The 19,055-nt window shown below is 40.0% G+C and overlaps 1 non-coding gene and 1 pseudogene across 1 annotated transcript; both read right to left on the bottom strand.

Annotated features, from left to right (window-relative positions):
• Positions 1 to 2,031: 2,031 nt before the first annotated feature.
• Positions 2,032 to 2,138, bottom strand: LOC123631198. Its single transcript, XR_006733063.1, has one exon. It is a non-coding gene; the product is annotated as a U6 spliceosomal RNA (small nuclear RNA).
• Positions 2,139 to 6,056: 3,918 nt separating this feature from the next.
• LOC123642602 lies at positions 6,057 to 7,176 on the bottom strand (annotated as a pseudogene).
• Positions 7,177 to 19,055: the final 11,879 nt, after the last annotated feature.

Genomic DNA, 19,055 nt, shown 5'->3' with positions numbered 1-19,055 from the left:
TTTGTTGACATGGTTATAGAGATTGATATTTAGTTTATTAGAAATTTAAACCTGTAAAAGGCTTCAGGGACCTTTCCATTTACAGTTTGAAAATCAGTAAGAACTTTAGGCTTTTAAAGACCTCATCATGTTTATACTTGAAATATTCAATTTCTTTTTCTTTAAAATCTGATTGGTGTCAGAGTGATGCTACAGCATAGCTGACATTATGATACTATCAAAATGTGTTCTGTGGTGTTTGATACAAAATAAGGTCCATTATTAACATCTATAGAGCTGCTAGGAAGATAATTTTCATCATAATTTCCCCACATGGTCATCATCAGATTTGTCATCAGAAAAACGTGGAGGCCAGAAGTCAGTGGGTGGAAATATTCAAAGTCATGGAATGAAAAAAAAAAAAGTCTTTCAATCAAGAAACCTATATCCAACAAACTGTGCTTCACAAATGAGGGAGAAATTAAGACATTGCCAGATAACCAAAAGCTGAGTACCACCAGCCCTGCCTGCAATGAAGGGATTCCTTCCGCTTGAAAAGAAAAGACACTGGACAGGAACTCAAGTCTTTATGAGAAATAAAAACCTCTGGTAAAGGTAAATACATAGACTATTATAAAAGCTAGTACTACTTTCATTTTGTACATGATTTAAGAGACTAATGTATCAAAAAAGCCTATTATTAGTTGAGTTTTTTGGACACATAGTGCATACACATGTAATCTGGTGACACCAATAGCTGAAAGAGCAATTAGGCAAGAGAAAGAAATAAAAGGGACTGAAACTGAAAAGGAAGATGTAAAGTTACCTGTTTGCAAATGACATGAGCTCATATGTAGAAAACACTTTAGATTCCACACAAGAATTGTAAGAACTAAAGCAAAGTTAGCAAAGTATCAGGCATATGGACTCTCAAGGGAACCCAAATAAACAAAATGATCTTGAAAAAGAACAAACTTGGAGGTCTTACACTTCTTGTTTTCAAAACTCATTACAAGCTCCAGTCATCAAAACAGGGTGGCACTGGCATGGACAGACTTACAGAGTGATGGAATAGAATACTGAGCCCGGAAATAAACCTGTCATGGATGGTTAAATGCTTTTTGACAAGGGTGCCAAGACTGTCCAGTGGGGAAAGGACAGTTTCTTCAGCAAATGGTGCTGGGACAACTCAACATCCACATGCAAGAGGACTGTTATTCAGCCTAAACAATGGAGATTCTGTCGCATGCTACCACATGGAAGAAACTGTAAGACATTGTGTTGAGTGAATAAGCCAGTCACAAAAGGTAAATACTATCAAATTCCACTTATATGAGGTACGCATTATTTTCAGTACTACTTATGCTAACTGTATACCTGTGATTTGCATAGGGTCCACCTTGTTCTTAAAAATAATACTGATCATAGCTAATTTATTGACCACTCCAGATAAGTGCACTACATACATTATCATATACATTGTCCCATTTAGTCCTCATCACAATTCTAAGAGAGGTTATTATTGTCCCCATTTTGTTTAATAAGGAAGCAGAATCTTAGATCAATTAAATAACTTGTTCGAGGTCAAAGAAGCTAATAATGGCAGGATCAGCTCAAACTCAGCTACCAAAGACACCAAAGCTCTATGAAAATGTTTGGTTTCAGGGGATATTAGTGGACCTGCTGCAGATCAGAACCCTTACCGTAATCAACCCTTTTATAACCAAGTCATATCCCAATACTCTTACCAAAACACTATGCCCACTCTCTTGTGTGGAACAGGCATTCTCTCCAGGCCCTGATAACTGCCAGGAGGTGGAAAATTCAAAGAAGGGAGAGGGGAATCACAAAATCATTCACATGAACAGAAGAGATCTAAAAATCTCTGAGGTCACAAATGCTAACACGTCTCAGAGGGTTCATTGAGAACACCAAAATAGTTTTATTTCCAGATGAATATCAGAGCAGAAGTTAAAATGGTTATCTGACCTATGAAACACATTAAGATTAGTTCACATGCTTTTTCTGGGGTGGGAGGAAAAGTGGTATGTAGGGGATTTTTAAATTGTAATAATTTTTTTTTTAATTTTTTTGCAGTGGCCATGCTAATCTTCTCTGTATCATTCCAATTTTAGTATATGTGCTGCCAAAGCAAGCACTAAATTGTAATAAATTTTATTTTCTTTTCTAAAAATCTATGCAAACAATAAAATAGCACTAAAAGTTTATAACAAAATATATCTGTCTCTTGTCCCCAACTCCCACACTAGTCTTACACTCCAGAAAAGAGCCTCAGTAACACTTTTAGCTGTTTTTCTCCCCTTTGGAATTTACTATCAAAATTTCTAAATAGTATTCTTATCTTATAATTTTCCAGTTCAGAACTTTTATTTTCTATTAACTTCCTGTTGAGATGGTTGAGAATTTAGTTCTCTTGTCCTTCCTGCTTCTTCAATCTCTCAAAATAATTACAACACAAAAAGTATTGCTGTTTCCTTTCTTAAGCTATTTTTGTTTTTCCTTTATCTTCCTTTCAAGTATTTGCTAAGTTTTCTTTGTGCCTATAATTAATTTTTTCCAAATGTTCCTGTAGATCTGCCTAAACGGTGACCTTAGTAATTTCTCCAAATGCTTAATTTTTTTTGGTTCCTTTCCTTCTCCTCTCCTAGACCATACCACTCCCTTCCCCCAGCCCTCATTCCTCCTCCCCTATTCTGCTCTTTAAGCAACAGTTACTATCCTTGGATTTCTCTCTGTCCTCCTGGGTTAGAGCTCCTGTTTCTTATACTCCATATCTCCTGCTTGCTTGGTTTCCTCTCTGTTGTGCTGAAGCACACCCTGCAGTAACTTTCTACAAAAGGACACCTGGGAGGTAGTTTTATTTAGTTGTTGCATGTCTGCAAAATCTTTATCCTGCTCTTACACTTGATTGACCATTCTCTGGGTAAAGAATTCCAGGATGAATATTATTTTCTTTAGAATTTTAAAGATATTGCTCCACTGCCTTCAAGCATTAACTTTTGCTGTTGAGAAGCCTGGTGGCATCAGGATTCTTCATCTTTTTAAAGTGACCTATTTCTCTCTGCCTGTCTCTGTTTCTTTCTGCCTCTCAACTCCATTCCCCTCCTCCAGGATCTTTCCTTCATCTTGAGTGTTCTTAAATTTCCTGATATCATGCCTTGGTGTGACTCTTTTGTTCATGCTATTTCATTCATTTGGCACTGTCAAGCTGAACACTGCTGCCTTTCAGTTCTGAGAAATCTTTCCTGTAATATAGTAGGATGAAGCATATGAAAGTACTGTTACTTAAGCTTTTCTGAACCTATAAAAAGAGCAATTTTATATTTTTCAAGCCAACATCTTTGATAATTTTCTTCTTCTGTTTTCTCTTTTTCCTTTCTGGAACTCCTATAGTCAGATGTTGAACCTCCTGGGTCAACACTCAGTACTGGCAAAGTCTTAGACCTTCAGGTGGGAGCAAAAACTGTTGCATCGTTTCTGAAAGCAATTTGACAGGGACTATCAAAAATCTTAGAAACATGTATGTACTTTGATTCATTAATTTTACATCTAGGAATCTCTCGAAATGTTGAAACATTTAAAAATATATGTTCTAATGTATTTTTACATTATTTACAATAGAAAAAAATTAGAGTCAACCCAAATTCCAAATTCCAAAATAAGGAAGCAGTTAAATAAATTTAGACACTTCTGTATGAAGGGATAATATGTATTAAAATGGCATTTATGAGAAAATTTTCAATGACATAAAAATATTCATATTGTAAAGTTTAAAAGTATTCTTAGGACTTAGATGCCTAGATACAGTATGTTGTCAACTTTTATTAAAAAAATATGCAGAGATTGGCTGGATGCAGTGGCTCATGCCTGTAATCCTAGCTCTCTGGGAGGCCAAGGCAGGAGGATTGCTTGAGGTCAGGAGTTAGAGACCAGCCTGAGCAAGAGGGAGACTCCATCTCTACTAAAATAGGAAAAAATTAGCCGGGCTTGGTGGTGCGTGCCTGTAGTCCCAGCTACTCAGGAGGCTGAAGCAGGAATATTGCTTGAGCCCAGGAGTTTGAGATTGCTGTGAGCTAGGCTGATGCCACAGCACTCTAGCCCAGGCCACAGAGGGAGACTCTGTCTCAAAAAAAAAATGCAGAGATAATATACTGGATGGTGTAAAGGCAAATACAAAAATAAAAATAAGAGGCTTAATTTTCCCTGGTGAAAACAAAGGAAGAGACTTCTCTCCCCTTTCCCTTTTGTTTCAGAATTTCTTCCTCTGTCTTTCTCCCCTGCTGTCATTGCCGCTGCCCCACCTCAGCTGCTGCCCACTCCTCCCAGGGCTGGGGTCATGGCCAGGCAGGGCAGCGGAGGGAAGGAGAAGAACTTTTTTTTAGTTGGCTTTATTTAAATTTTACAGAAACCTGATTATAGTTAAGTACATAATTATAAGTTCAGTAGCAATTTCTACAAAAATCCACATACAATAGCAGAATTCCTTAAAAGCAACTAATCTCCTTCTGTTTTACATAAAACATACATTGATACCAACTGCCACGTTTGCCAAAATCAGTGTCTACAAGGAGAGAGAGTCCAATAGAATCAATAAGAAAACTAATTGTGAGCAACATGTAAAATAAGAGGTTTTCTTATGAACACAAAAGAAGAAATAATACCTTTCATAAAACAAGCCCTTCAGCACTGGGGTGATTTGTACTCTTGTGCTGCACAATATTGCATCACCGTTGAGACTTGGTCCTGACCTGTCACAGGAAGTAAGGAACTTTCTGGTTAAGTCAGACATTTGAGAAGTTTAAAGTTCCAGGCCATAACGGTATACTAATAGTGCAACCTGGTAGAAGAGGTTCAAAAAATCCCCAGGCTTGGGAGAGAGCGCCCAAATCTTCATAATGATGGACGTAAATCTTTATAATGACTAAATAAGCCTCTCACCAGTCTCACAACTCAGGAGTGATTCCTCAAGGACCTGGGAGCCACCTTCTTGAAATGCAGACATCAAAGGAGAGAGCACCTGTCTCAGTTCCCGTGAGAAGGTAAAAGCCTAACTTTGGTGGCCAACGGGGCACTTTGTTCCAGTTTACAAAAAGGTTTGTTTCGTCTCCAGGTAAAACCAACACAGAGGGTCTTTCCAATTTTCGTAATAAAATTAGGACAACTCTGTGTGACAAAAGATGCTGTCAAGCCCTCTTACTTGAGGACTACTCATTGTTTACCCTGAGAACATGTATGTAATGGGTGGCATCTCCTTTCTGTCTCTGCAATCTACGCACATCGTATGTGACATGTTTAATGTTTATTCAGTAATGAAATCCTTTTCCCTCCTTTCGTACATTTTTGGAGAGGTTTTTCTGGGTTGGGAGAAGATTTTAGTTTTTTAAATTATATCTCTCCAACAACAGCACTCTGCCAAAGTGATATTAGTGGTTGCCTCTGGACAGAGGAATGGAGCCCCACCTGTTAAAATGTCAACTCGTTGCTATGATTAGTCTTTCCTGCCAGGGAGCAAAAGTCTGTGAGAGCACTTGGCCTTGGAAATCTCTTACACCTTATCCTGTTTCTCTTCAGATTCTCTTCAAAGTATGACCTCTTCATCCTTTTCAATCTTTTGTTTGTTCCGTGGCTCTGAAACATTAGAGATGCCACTGGATATCTTATCCATTTCTCGCCCTATCCTCTCCCCACCAGGAAACAGCTCCTTCTCACTTCTTCAGGTTAAGACTCAAGACAGTTTTCACCTTCTCCTGTTCCTGTACACTTTTTTCAAGCACAGAGGATGAGTTTTCAAGATGCACCAGCTGCCATTCTTGATCACACCTTGTGGGGAGAGAGTCTTGTGAGAGAGTCTGCCAGTAAGACGAAAGTTACAACCTTACAGGACATAATCGACAGAAATGGGATCCCATCACCTTTCCTATACTCTGTCGATTGGAAGGAAGTCATAAGTCCTGCCCATACTCAAGGAGAGGTAATTCCACAGGGGCGTGAATACCAGGAGGCAGGAATCCTTGGGGCCATCTTAGCCTGCCCACCCTCATCTTCTGAGACTGTGATTAGACAAGTGCTGAGACCTCCTCATTCTGCATTCCGCAGGACTTGCCAACAATTGTGGCCAAGTTCACCCAGAGGTCCTCACATACCGCTGGAAAGGTGCCATGGTACAGGTGAGCCTGGCAAACTGTCTGGTGATTCCATGTGACAGCAATGATGGGGGAATGTGGGCACTACCTGGGCACCTGCTGAGCAGACCTGCCAGACCTGGTGAGGACGATTATAGCCACACTGCAGCACTTGAAGGAAGCCTCCATGTGCCAATGGCAGCAGCTTCTGTGGGGTTGCTGGTAACAGGTGCCAGGAATGGAGCTTCTTAAATAACTGTAAGTGGTGGACAGCAGCCTCTGCCTCACCAGCAGTCAGGTGCTACGTGAGAACAGCCTCCAGAGGAGAGTCCCCTTTGGCTGTTTCTCTAGACAGCGTGATGCAGTCAGCTCCATCCAGGACTGCATTGGCCATATCACTGCCCTCAGCCTGGGTGGGGTGGGACTTCTTAATCATGCCCTCTAACATCTGTATAGCACAAGTGACAGACTTCCAAGGCTTACTTGCACCACCTAAGAATCATCTTCTGATGACTATTCCTGCAAGAAGACCTTCTCTGCATGAATGTCGATGCCTACATCACCATGAGCCACCATGAGCACATTGCAGACTCCTAGGATCTTGTCAACCCCCCAAACTCCCTCATGATTCTTGATTTTGCTGATTATCACGATGCTCTTTCCTTTCTCTCCCAGGAGAGAGAAAGGACACAGACACAGACATCAGATGCCTCACAGATGAAAGACACAAACACAATATCTACATCCTCCTCTACCCCAAACTTCAGATCCTGAATGTCCTTTACTGACACAGCAGCCAGGTTCACAGTTGTACCACGAAGGTTCACACCCTTCTTTCTATTCAAGGAGTCATCATTTTCTACCTCTGTCACCAGAAAGTCAGCACCTTTCTGCTTCACCTCCAGAGAAATAAGTCTATCATCCACATAGATCTTGCTGCCCACTTCTACCACTTGAAAATGTTCTTGTAGTCCAGCCATGGGACGTTCTCATCACACTTTTCCATGTAGGAATTATCCAGTGTGATCCTTTTTTTTTGGGGGGGGGTATCCATGACCTCAAATTTATCATTTCTTTGTGTTAGAAACATTTCAATTCCACTTTTTTTGTTATGTTTAAATTTACAATAAATTACTGTTGACTATAGTAACTGTTGTGCTATCAAATACTAGATCTTATTCATTCTAACTGTATTTTTACACTCATTAACCATCCCCACTCTATCCCCACCCCCCTGCTTCCCTTCCCAGCCTCTGGTAACCATCATTCCACTCTATCTCCATGTGTTCAATTGCTTTAATTTTTAACCCCCTACATATGAGTGAGAACATACAAAATTTGTCTGTCTGTGCCTGTCTTATTTTGCTTAATGTCCTTCAGTTCCATCCATGTTGTGGCAAATGACAGAATTTCACTATTGTTTTATGGCTGAATAGTATTCCATTGTGTATATGTACCACATTTTCTATATCCATTCATTCATTGGTGGACACTTAGATTGATTCCATATCTTGACTACTGTGAATAGTGCTGCAATAAACATGGGAGTGCAGATATCTCTTTGATATACTAATTTCCTTTCTTTTGGATATATACTTAGCATTAGGATTGCTGGATCATATGGTAGTTCTGTTTTTAGTTTTTTGAGGAATCTCCACACTGTTCTCCATAGTGGTTGTGCTAATTCACATTCCCACCAGCAGTGTACAAAGGTTCTGCTTTCTCCACATCCTTGTGAGCATTCGTTGTTGCATGTCTTTTAACTGGGGCAAGATGATATCTCATTGTAGTTTTGATTTGCATTTCTCTGATGATTAGTAATGAGCATTTTCTCATATACCTGTTGGCCATTCTTTGAGAAATGTCTATTCAGCTATTTTGCCCATTTTTAATTAGATTATTTGATTTTTTTCTATTGAGTTATTTGAGCTCCTTACATATTCTGGTTATTAATCCCTTGTCAGATGCATAGTTTCCAAATATCTTCTCCCATTCTGTGAGTTGTCTCTTCACTTTGGTGTTTGCTTTGCTGTACAGAAGCTTTTTAGCTTGATGTAATCCCATTTGTCCATTTTTGTATTGGTTTCCTGTGATTCTGAGATATTACTCAAGAAATATTTGCCCAGACCAATGTCATGGAAAGTGTCCCCAATGTTTTCTTCTAGAAGTTTCACACTTTCAGGTCTTATATTTAAGTCTTTAATCTATTTCCATTTGATTTTTTGATATGGTGAGAGATAGGGGTCTGCTTTCATGCCAGTACCATGCTCTTTTGGTTACTATGGCTCTGTAGTATATTTTGAAGTTGGGTAGTGTGATGCCTCCAGCTTTGTTCTTTTTCCTAAAGATTGCTTTGACTATTCAGGCTCTTTTTTTTGTTCTATATGAATTTTAGGATTGTTCTTTCTATTTCTGTGAAAAATGGCGTTAGTATTTTGATAGAGATTGAATTAAATCTGTAGACTGCTTTGGGCAATATGGTCATTTTAACAATGTTAATTCTTCTGATCTATGAGCATGGGATATCTTTTCATTTGTTTGTGTGCTTTTCAGTGTTTTTCATCAGTGTTTTGTAGTTTTCCTTATAGAGATCTTTCACCTCCTTGGTTGAATTTATTCCTACATATATATTTTTTGTAGCTATTATAAATGGAATTGTCTTGTTGATTTCTTTCTCATCAAGTTCATTATTAGTATATGGAAATGCTACTGATTTTTGTATGTTGATTTTGTATCCCACAACTTTACTGAATTTATTTATCAGATCTAAGAGTTTTTTGCTGGAGTCTTTAGGTTTTTCTAGATAAAAGATTATGTCATCTACAAAGGGAGCCAATTTTAATTCCTCTTTTCCAATTTGGAGTCCTTTCATTTCTTTATTTCTTCTTTCTTAGAAGAACAACTAGAACTAGCATCATACAAGGACTACGGCAGTCCAAAGAGGTAAAATGATTTCTCTCTAGCCCGAGAACATGGTGGAGCTAGACTCCCAGCCACCTGATCATTAAGGTGCATGTGTTTCCCACTGGCCTAGACCTCTGCCACCGACCCTGGATGCCCCAGCATCTGTGCTCTCTCCTGGCTGGTGTTACCAGATCTGGAGATGTATCATTTCCAGAATGCACGTGGCTGCAGGAGGTGCATACGTGAGTGTGTGCACACACAAACATGGGCAACTGGCAGTGGGAGCAAAAGATGAAAAACAATGAGAAAGCAGCTACAGAGGCTCTAGGGCCAGAATCAGCCAAAGCCATCCGATTGAGAAAGAGACATGGGGTGACCGCAGTTGGCTGGGAAAGCAGCAGGAGTGATGGAAGCAGGTGCAGAGAGGCTGGGGCACCAGGCCATTCGATGATCTGATTCTTGTTAGCAAGAGTTGATGAGAACCAAGCTGTCCTGAGGAAACACATACCTTGTTCCCAAACCATAGGAAACCTGGCTGAAAGGCGGTTTCTGTGCACTTGTGAGTCCCACCTCCCTCGTCAGTGCCTGTGACTTGATAACGAAGCCTGTAGTGAGTTGAACTGCATCCCCCAATAAAGAGATGTTACAGTCCCTACCCCATGTACCTCAGAATGTGATCTTACTTGGAAACGGTGTTCTTGCAGACATAATGAGCTAAGACGAGGTCGTTCTGGAGTAGGGTGGGCCCCTAATCCAATATGACTGGTGTCCATAAGAAGATGGCCATATAAAGACACAGAGACACGGGAGAATCATGTGAGGATGGAGGCAGAGATTCGAGTGATACATCTACACATCAAGGAATGCCAAGGACTGCCAGCTGTCACTAGAAACTGGGGGAGAGGCATGGAACAGTTTCTCCCTCAGAACCCTCAGAAGGAACCACCCCTGCCAACACCTTAATTTTGGACTTCTAGCCTCCAGAATTGTGAGAAAATAAATCTCTGTTTTAAGCCATGCATTTCTGATACTCTGCTACGGGCAGAACTAGCAAACTAACACAGACCCCATTACCTACAGTAACCCAAGTGCATCCCTGTTCCCAACAATGCTTCAGCCCTGGCCCTGGAGTGTATGAGACTCCAGGGTTGTGGCTCTTCTTTCATTATGCCCCTCCCTAGTGATGAAGAGTGTGTACCAGCCCAAGGGGATATGCCCATCTAGAGTTCACATCTTCCTTCTACACCATGTTCTAGGTACCTGGAACCCCATCATTTCCTGCCAAAATAGCTCAAAGCCCGATTGAAGAGTCTGGCCAGGCCTGTTTCTTGAGTCTGTCTCCCTGACCGTGGACCAAGTGTACCAGTGTGCACATCCCTAGGCCCAAGGGGTAGTCAAGGGGTAGCTGTTTGCCAGTGACTGGGGAAGCTGCTGTGGCCGTAACTTGGACTTGTGGGCTGGAGTGTCCACACATGTGCCCCTTATTCTGAGGAACAGGGGTGGGGACAGGAAGAGAGAGGAGGCAGGCTACAGGCAGTGAATCTCCATTTGTACCCTTGCCCTGGCCCCCATGACAGTCAGAGCTGGACCTGTTGCTCTTACCCTCACAGACCAGGATTAATGTCTGAGGAGTGTGTCCTGGGCATCTTCATTCATCACTGTTTGTTTCTCATGAAGGCCCCAGCTGTAAGAATGGACTGCTGCCTCCTTTCTCTTTCTGTGCTCTGACCCATCCCCCTCTGGGTGGCTCTCTACACAGCCAACCTCAGCAGCTGGGTCAGTTCCTGCTTCCCCTCCCCGCTTCCCCTTCTTTATTGCCCCAGGAAGGGAATCTGCACCAGGCTTCTTAAAAATCCCAGCCTGCTCTGTAACTGGGGCCCCCAAATGTGTCAAAACAGAGGTCACAAATTCAGAGACCTACAGGAGCCCAGACAGTATCACCACTGAGTGTATCTGGCCAGATGTAAGTGCCAGGGAGAGGCAAAGTCTGCAGCAGCCCGGGACAGCCAGCCCCCTTCTGAAGTGGCTCCAGCTAATTGTTGCCATGGAGATGGTGGGGTTGGTGTCAAAAACCTTCTGACTTTTTGATAGAGACAAGAAAACTTGATTTTATTAAATGAAAGTTCCTGTTCAACTAATTCCAAATTTTGATATGGTGTCCACCAAATAAAGCCCAGATGCAGACAGGCCAGATAGGTTGGCAACTTTATTGTCACTAATAAAACTAAACACCTATACCAGATCTCACTGGCAAGCTGAGGAAGCCGGGAGCTATCCTATGGCTGGTTTGCCCTGACCTCACTGAACTCCAGACAGTTTGAGGAACTAATGGTATTTTCACGTGTTGCTATTTTTGCAATCTGATATGACCTTCCCACCCCTTCCATCTGGCAAACTCCAAAATCCCCTGAATGACTCATCTTTATCATCACCTTCCATGTGTAAATCTGACCTGACCCGCACCAAGCCCAGCCTCCCCCATTTTCACCACTTCCTGCTCCCTGCTCCTTGTTCATGCCTCTGTTACAGCCCTCATTGCAGTGTTTTATGACTGCTTGTCATCTGCCACTAGACAGCAAGCACTTCGAAGCCTAGGATTTTATCTTATTCAGTCTATGTTCCCAGCTTTCCGGCACTTCACTGACACAATGCTTGTGGAACGAATGAGTAAACAGTACATACCCGTGTCGAGGCCAGTGTCACAAATTATATTTGGATATAATTCCAAATCAGTATTCATGGCAATAGGTTTATCATCATAAGAGCTTAGGAGTGGGGCAAAATGATATTCAGTAGGATGGCCAAGGAATGTGCATTTGACCTGGGAAACTGATTTTCATGAGGACAGGGAGGAAAAAGGAAGAGCAATCTGGAAAGGAAACTAACGGCTCAAAAGACGGAAAGCTTGTGATGGTCTCTGGCGGTGATGACTGTAGGGGTGGCAGGTAAGACAAATGAAACAAAGTGATTATAATGAAGGATTCTTAAAGGGGAACTATGGAGAGAGGGTTGTGTAAGGGCAAGTGAGGTGGTGGGATGATAAGAATTAGAAAGTGGGCCGGGCGCGGTGGCTCACGCCTGTAATCCTAGCACTCTGGGAGGCAGAGGGGGGTGGATCGCTCGAGGTCAGGAGTTCGAGACCAGCCTGAGCAAGAGCGAGACCCCGTCTCTACTAAAAATAGAAACAAATTAGGTGGCCAACTAAAATATATATGAAAAAAATTAGCCGGGCATGGTGGCACATGCCTGTAGTCCCAGCTACTCGGGAGGCTGAGGCAGTAGGATTGCTTGAGCCCAGGAGTCTGAGGTTGCTTTGAGCTAGGCTGATGCCAGGGCACTCACTCTAGCCAGGGCAACAAAGTGACACTCTGACCCAAAAAAAAAAAAAAAAAAAAAAGAATTAGAATGTGCCTCCAGGACTCTGCTCACAGCCATCTTGAGCTGTGCCACACCCATAAAGGTGTTTGCTTCCTATGGTGATAGGATCATTGTTGCTTCTTGTCCCCAGCTTCAGTCCCGGAGGGACTTGCTACCCAGGAGCTGCTCCTTTCATTTAGGTATGCCGCCACCATGTGGCCAGAGTGTACAGCCACGTGATCCACTGGCAGGCTCACTTTTTACCTCAATGCAATACTCAAGCTCAGCACGTTTATAGATGCAACGTTAGTGACATTTAAATGTCACACAGAGATTTCTCTTTACGTTAGCTGAGATCAAGCAAAAAAGCCCATACGCCACTCTCTTCACAGTCAGGCCCTCCCTCCCTGCTTATTCCTTCTCTCTGTTTTCCTCCTTACTAGTCTACAAATTCTTTAGGATCAGAGGTTTATTCATCTTTCCTTCCTCCACAGGGCTTTACATACTACAGGTGCTTTTTAAAAAAAAATTCTGCCTAGTGTACTTACATAAGGATGACATCTTAGATCAAGTTTTTTACAGCTCCAAAAACATTTTATCGCGTTTTCAGAAAAGTGAGGGTAAAAAGATGTCACTCCTAATCCCTTTACCCTGAAATGGTCACTATTGATAATTAGCAAACAATTCAAAAGAACTAGACTTGTTCATATGGTCTCCATGAACCATCAGCCATATGAAATTGTTGGACATTGTATAATAATATAGAAAGAGATTTATTTCAGTTTAAATGAAAAACAATTCCATTGAAATGCTTTTGGTTTTAAGTATCAGAGAATGCAACTCAAATTACCTTAAATGGATATGTGCTGGCTCATGTAATGGAAAGTTTAGAGATAGTGTGGGGTTCAGACACAGTGTTTTCAAAGCTTCATTCTCGGAAGATTCAGCCTTCATGATGTCAAGATACCAGCTAGGAAGGGTGTAGATGCCCCAGGATAAAGCCCTTCTCTTTACCCCTCCCCATCTCCTTGCCAATTAAACCCAGTCAACTATCCTTATGTGTGCCGAGCTAGCTCAGTCAGCTTCCCTGTCTCTTCATTAATAGATGTGACTAGTCAATCAAGGGACTCCACACATTTGAGGAAAACCTATACATCAAAGACAAGGACAAATAAACAGGATTAAAAACGTGACCCCAGAGGGAATAGAGATGATTCAGGAAACAGGGGAAAAAAACACTTTAATAACACACAGTACCATTTTACGATCACTCCAAGGAAAATAAGATACTTAGAGGGGTAAAAACCTACCTAAAAGGTACAGTGAACATTATTTAGGTGATAGGCACACTTATTGCCCTGACTAAAGCATTATAAAGCTATCTGTGAGCCAGGCACAGTGGCTTGTGCCTGTAATCCTAGCATTCTGGGAGGCCAAAGCAGGAGGATCCCTTGAGCTCAGGAGTTCGAGACCAACCCGAGCAAGATCCAGACCAGTCTCTACTAAAAATAGAAAAATTAGCCTATATAGTCCCAGCTATTAGTCAGGCTGAGGCAGGAGGATCTCTTGAGCCTATGAGTTTGAGGTTGCAGTGAGTTATGATGATGCCACTGCACTCTAGCCTGGGTGACAAAGCAAGACTCTGTCTCAAAAACAAAACAAAACAAAAGCTATCTGTGTAACAAAAACATTTGTTCTCATTAATATTTTGAAATTAAAAAAGATACTTAGATATTCATTTGCTATAGTTTGAATATTTGTGGCCCTCCAAAATTTGCCTTGAAACTTAATCCCCAATGCAACAGTTTTAGGAGGTAGGCCTTTAGAAGTGATTAGGTCATGAGTGCTCTGCCTTTGTGAATGGGATGGGTGCCCTTATAGACGGGCTTAAGGGCCTGTTAGTCCCTTTTGCCCTCTGCACTTCCACCATGTGAGGGTGCAGCAAAAAGGTGCCTTCTACAAAGCAGAGAGCAAGCCTTCACCAGATACCAGACCTGCTGGTGCCTTGATCTTGGACTTCCCAGCCTCCAGAACTGTGAGGAATAAATTTCTATTATTTATAAATTACCTAGTCCAAGATATTTTGTTATAGTGGCCCAAACAGACTAACACAATATTTTAAAAAATAATTTATTGAGGTGAAATTCACATAACTTAAAACTAACCATTTTAAAGTGAATAATTCAGTGACAGTTAGTAAAATTCACCATGTTGTACAACCACCACCTCTATCTAGCTCTAAAAAATTTCCATCACTCCACAATAAAACCCTTCCCCCTTTAAGTGGTTTCTCTCATCCCCCTCCTCTTAGCCTTTGGCAGCTATCAGTCTGTGTTCTGTCTCTATAAATTTATCTATTCTAGATATTTTAAATAAATGGAGTCATATAATATTTAGCCCTTTGTTTCTGGCTTCCTTCACTTAGCATAATGTTTTGGAGGTTCATCTATGTTGTTGCATGCAACAGTACTTCATTTCTTTTAATAGCTGTATAATATTCCATTGTATTATATGTCGAAATTTATTTATCCATTAATCTGTTGAGGGACATGTTGACTATTGTGAATAGTGCTACTATGAACACATATATACATATGTTTGTTTGAGTATGTGTTTTCATTTATTTTGGATACATGCCTAGGAGTGGAATAACGGAGTCATATAGTAATTCTGTTTAACTTTTTGAAGAAACACCAGCTGTTTCCAAAGTGGTTGCTCCATTTTGCATTCCTACCAGTAATATATGAAAGTTCCAATTTCTCCATATCCTTGTCAACACTTGTTATTTTCTTTTTTTTTTTTTACAGCTATCCTAGTGGGTGGGATAGCAGGAAGTGGCAACACATTCAAGTTTTGATTTGCATTTTCCTAATGATTAGTGATGTTGAGCATCTTTTCATGTGTTTGTTGGCCATTTCTGTATCTTCTTTAAGAAATGGCTGTTCAAGCCCTTTGCCCATTTTTTTTTATTGGGTTGTTTGGTTTTGTTGCTGTTGAGTTGTAGGAATTCATTATATATTCTTAATATAAATCACTTATCTGGTATATGATTTGCAAATATTTTCTCCCATTCTGTGGCTTGCCTTTTCATTCTCTTCATAGTGTCCTTTGAGATACAAAAGTTTTTAATTTTTATAAAGCCCAATTTATCTATTTTTCTTAACCAAAAGATGGAAACAACCCAAATGTCCACCAACTGATGAATAGATAAAATATGGTATATTATGGGATATTATTTGGCCATAAAAGGAATGATGTACTAATGTATGGTACAACATGGATGAACCTTGGAAACATGCTAAGTGAAATAAGCCAGACACAAAAGGAAACATATTGGATAATTCCACTTATGTGAGGTACCTAGAATAGTCATATTCATAAAGACAGAAAATGGAATAGTGGTTACCAGGAGCTGAAGGGAGGGGTAGGGGGGCAGTTATTATTTAACTGATATAGAGTTTCTGTTTGGAATGATGAAAAAGTGCTGGAACAAGATAGTGGTCACTGTGAATGTACCTAATGCCACTGAATTGTACACTTTAAAATGGTTAAAATAGAAATTTTTATATTATGTGTATTTTACCACAATAAAAAAAGACATAAACCTGGTCTAGGTATATTAATACGAGACAAAACAGAATTTAGGACAAAAAAGCATTAGAGAGAGCCACTTCATTATCATAAAAGGTTCAAGTCACCAAGAATAATTAACATTTTAAAATATATATGTTTACCAAATAATATTGCCTTGACATTTATAAAGCTAACGTGGTCAGAACCACAAACAGAAACTCACAATGCTGATGGGAGATTTGAACAAAAGTATCTCAGTAATTGGTAGAACGAGTAGTCAAAAATTCTCCTTCACATTGGGACCAGAAGACACATACAAAGATATTCATAGTAGCATTATTCATAACAGCCCCAGACTAGAACCAGCCTAAATAAATATATATCAACAGTTGAAGGGATAAATACATTGTATTAGATTCATCCACTGAAATACTGCACAGCAAAGACAATTAATGAACTGTAGCTACATGCAACAACATGGATGAATTTTAAAGCATAATATTGAGTAAACAAAGCCAAACACAAAATAATACATACTACATTATTCCATTTATGTGAAGTTCAAAAATAAGCAAACTAAATTATATGTGTAGGGATGCATATTTATATGATAACATTATTTTTTTAAAGTAAGAAAGTTATTTCCATAAATATTCACAGACTTGTGGATATTTCTGAGAGGGAAAGGGAACACTGGAATTGGAAAGGGGCATACGGAGCTGAGGGGGTGGGTGGAGATTGTTGATGCCGACTCCTAGAGTTTTCACAAAATCTTATTTTATGCCTAGATGGTGGTTATACGGATATGCAGTTTAAAACAATTCATTAAGATACACATTTGTATTTACATACTTTTCTGTATATATGTGCTCTATTTCCCAATTTTTAAAGTTTTTTAATTTCTTAATTTTTTAAGTGGAGCACACTTCAAAGTTCTGTGGGAAAATAATTTTAAACCTAAGAATCTATAACTAGCAAAGCTAGCTATCAAGATTGGGGATAACCTAAAGCCATTCTTACACCTATAAAGATTAAGAGAGCTTATCTACTGTTTTCCCTTTCTTTCTTTTTTTTTTTTTTTTTTTGAGACAGAGTTTCGCTTTAGAGTGAGTGCCGTGGCGTCAGCCTAGCTCACAGCAACCTCAGACTCCTGGGCTCAAGTGACCCTCCGGCCTTGGCCTCCCAGAGCACTAGGATTACAGGTGTGAGCCACCTCGTCTGGCCTATTTTCCCTTTCTAAAGGAGATAATTGAAGATGTTGGCCAAGAAATCAAGTGTGAGGATTATGTAGAAAGCAAGAATTGACAGAACTAACCTTGTTAATATAAAAAAAGGAACCCCAGATGACAGAAATCATGGGGTTTGAAAGAAATTGGTCCAAATTAAAACAGGAGGTCCATGGGCTCCAAAAAGGTGTTCTTAAGGAAAATTCTAAAATAGACCCTGAGAAATTATGGAATAAGAAAGAAACTAACAGATACCCATGCTTTAGTGAAGAAGGCTATTCCAAGAAGACAGAAACATTACAATCCAGATTTGAAGTAAACTAAAATGAGGTATAAATTTGAGCAACTGTGGTAGTTTAAGAAAAGAGACTCTATTTTACAATTTTCTAGGCATGCTGTCCTTTGAGGGGTCCAGGGTCATGACATTATAAGTATAGAAGAAAACGTAATAATATGTCATAACAATTTAATATTATTTATTAATTTTTAACTTGTATCATCAACCTATAGATAAAGTATGGGGGTTCAGTTATGATTTATGTACAGAATGTAAATTTTGTCAACCCAAACAATGTAAATACAAAGTGGCATTCACAGAAACTAGGAGGTAGACGTGGGAGGAAAGGGCAGGGGAAAAGCCACACAACACTGGTGAAAACTGACAGAATAAAAAACAAATATTTTAAAAATAGAATCTAAATTCGTAAAAGTAACCAATGGAAAGAAAACCAATGATACAACTATGGCAAGAAGACAAAAGAGAAATGGGTGGAATAAATTAGCTAAATCAATTATTGATCATAATAGGCAATAAATAGACACTAGAGTTGATAAATCAGGAATTAGCAATATATAAAGATATATATGAAACCAAAAGAATTAATAAAAGAAAGGTTATAAGTGGTTGTTACTAGGGGGAGGAATGAGGGAGGGAAGAAGTGGGTAAGGGCACCGAAGCTCTTCATTATGTCTTTCGGCACGCTGATTTTTTTATAAAACCATTGACAGACCTGACTATGCAGACTAAAAGGGAGTATTCAGTGAAGAGGCCTTCTTTCTTTATGTACGCTTGCTGCGGATACGTTCGTGCCTGCTGCCTGACACCATTCATTAAGTAGGCTCCTGTTGCCAGGGAAACCAGCTCTTCACTGATACCAAAAATAATGCTGAGGCCTGCTGTTCACCAAGCAACTTTCCTCATGAGCTGTGCTTCCTGAACTCTCTCTTGCCCCAGTGTGCTGCTCTCCAGCTACAGGAACACTGTATCCAGCTACACTTGCTAGCTCTCACTTCCCTCTTTGTCACCTGTGACACTAGCTAACGGGCTACACCAGTCAGCAGTGACCTGCTGCCTTGCTTTGCTATAAGCAAATCTACTCATGAGAAATGAATAGCAGTCGTTTTATAGATGATATACATCATAGCACACAGAATAACATCAAAACCACATTTCTTTTTCCATACTTGCTTCATTGACCCCAGGGGGAAAGAGGGAGAGCAAGAAGAGGAACTTATTTTTTCTTAATACTATTAATAATCATGTTGAGGTATAAATAACATAAAGTTCACAGATCTTAAGTATACAATTTGACAAGTTTTGACAAATATATATACTTGACAAATATATACACTCCAGTCAAGATATAAATACTCACAGAAAGTTCCTTCTTGGACCTGTCTAGTCAGTAACACCTCCACACCCCCAAACCCCATCTTGGCCTCCACACCAACCCAACCCCAGCTCTGATTTCTATCACCATTGTTTGGATTCTTCTGCTGTCGGTCTTCATAAAACCAGTATGTTTCTTTTTGGATCTGGTTTCTTTTCCTCAGAATAGTGTTTTTGACATTCATCCATATTGTTAAGTGTATC

This window comes from Lemur catta, chromosome 1 (genome assembly GCF_020740605.2).
Source record: "Lemur catta isolate mLemCat1 chromosome 1, mLemCat1.pri, whole genome shotgun sequence".
NCBI lineage: Eukaryota > Metazoa > Chordata > Mammalia > Primates > Lemuridae > Lemur > Lemur catta.
Note: the sequence above shows the minus strand (reverse complement) of the source record. Positions and strands in the feature narration are given on the sequence as shown.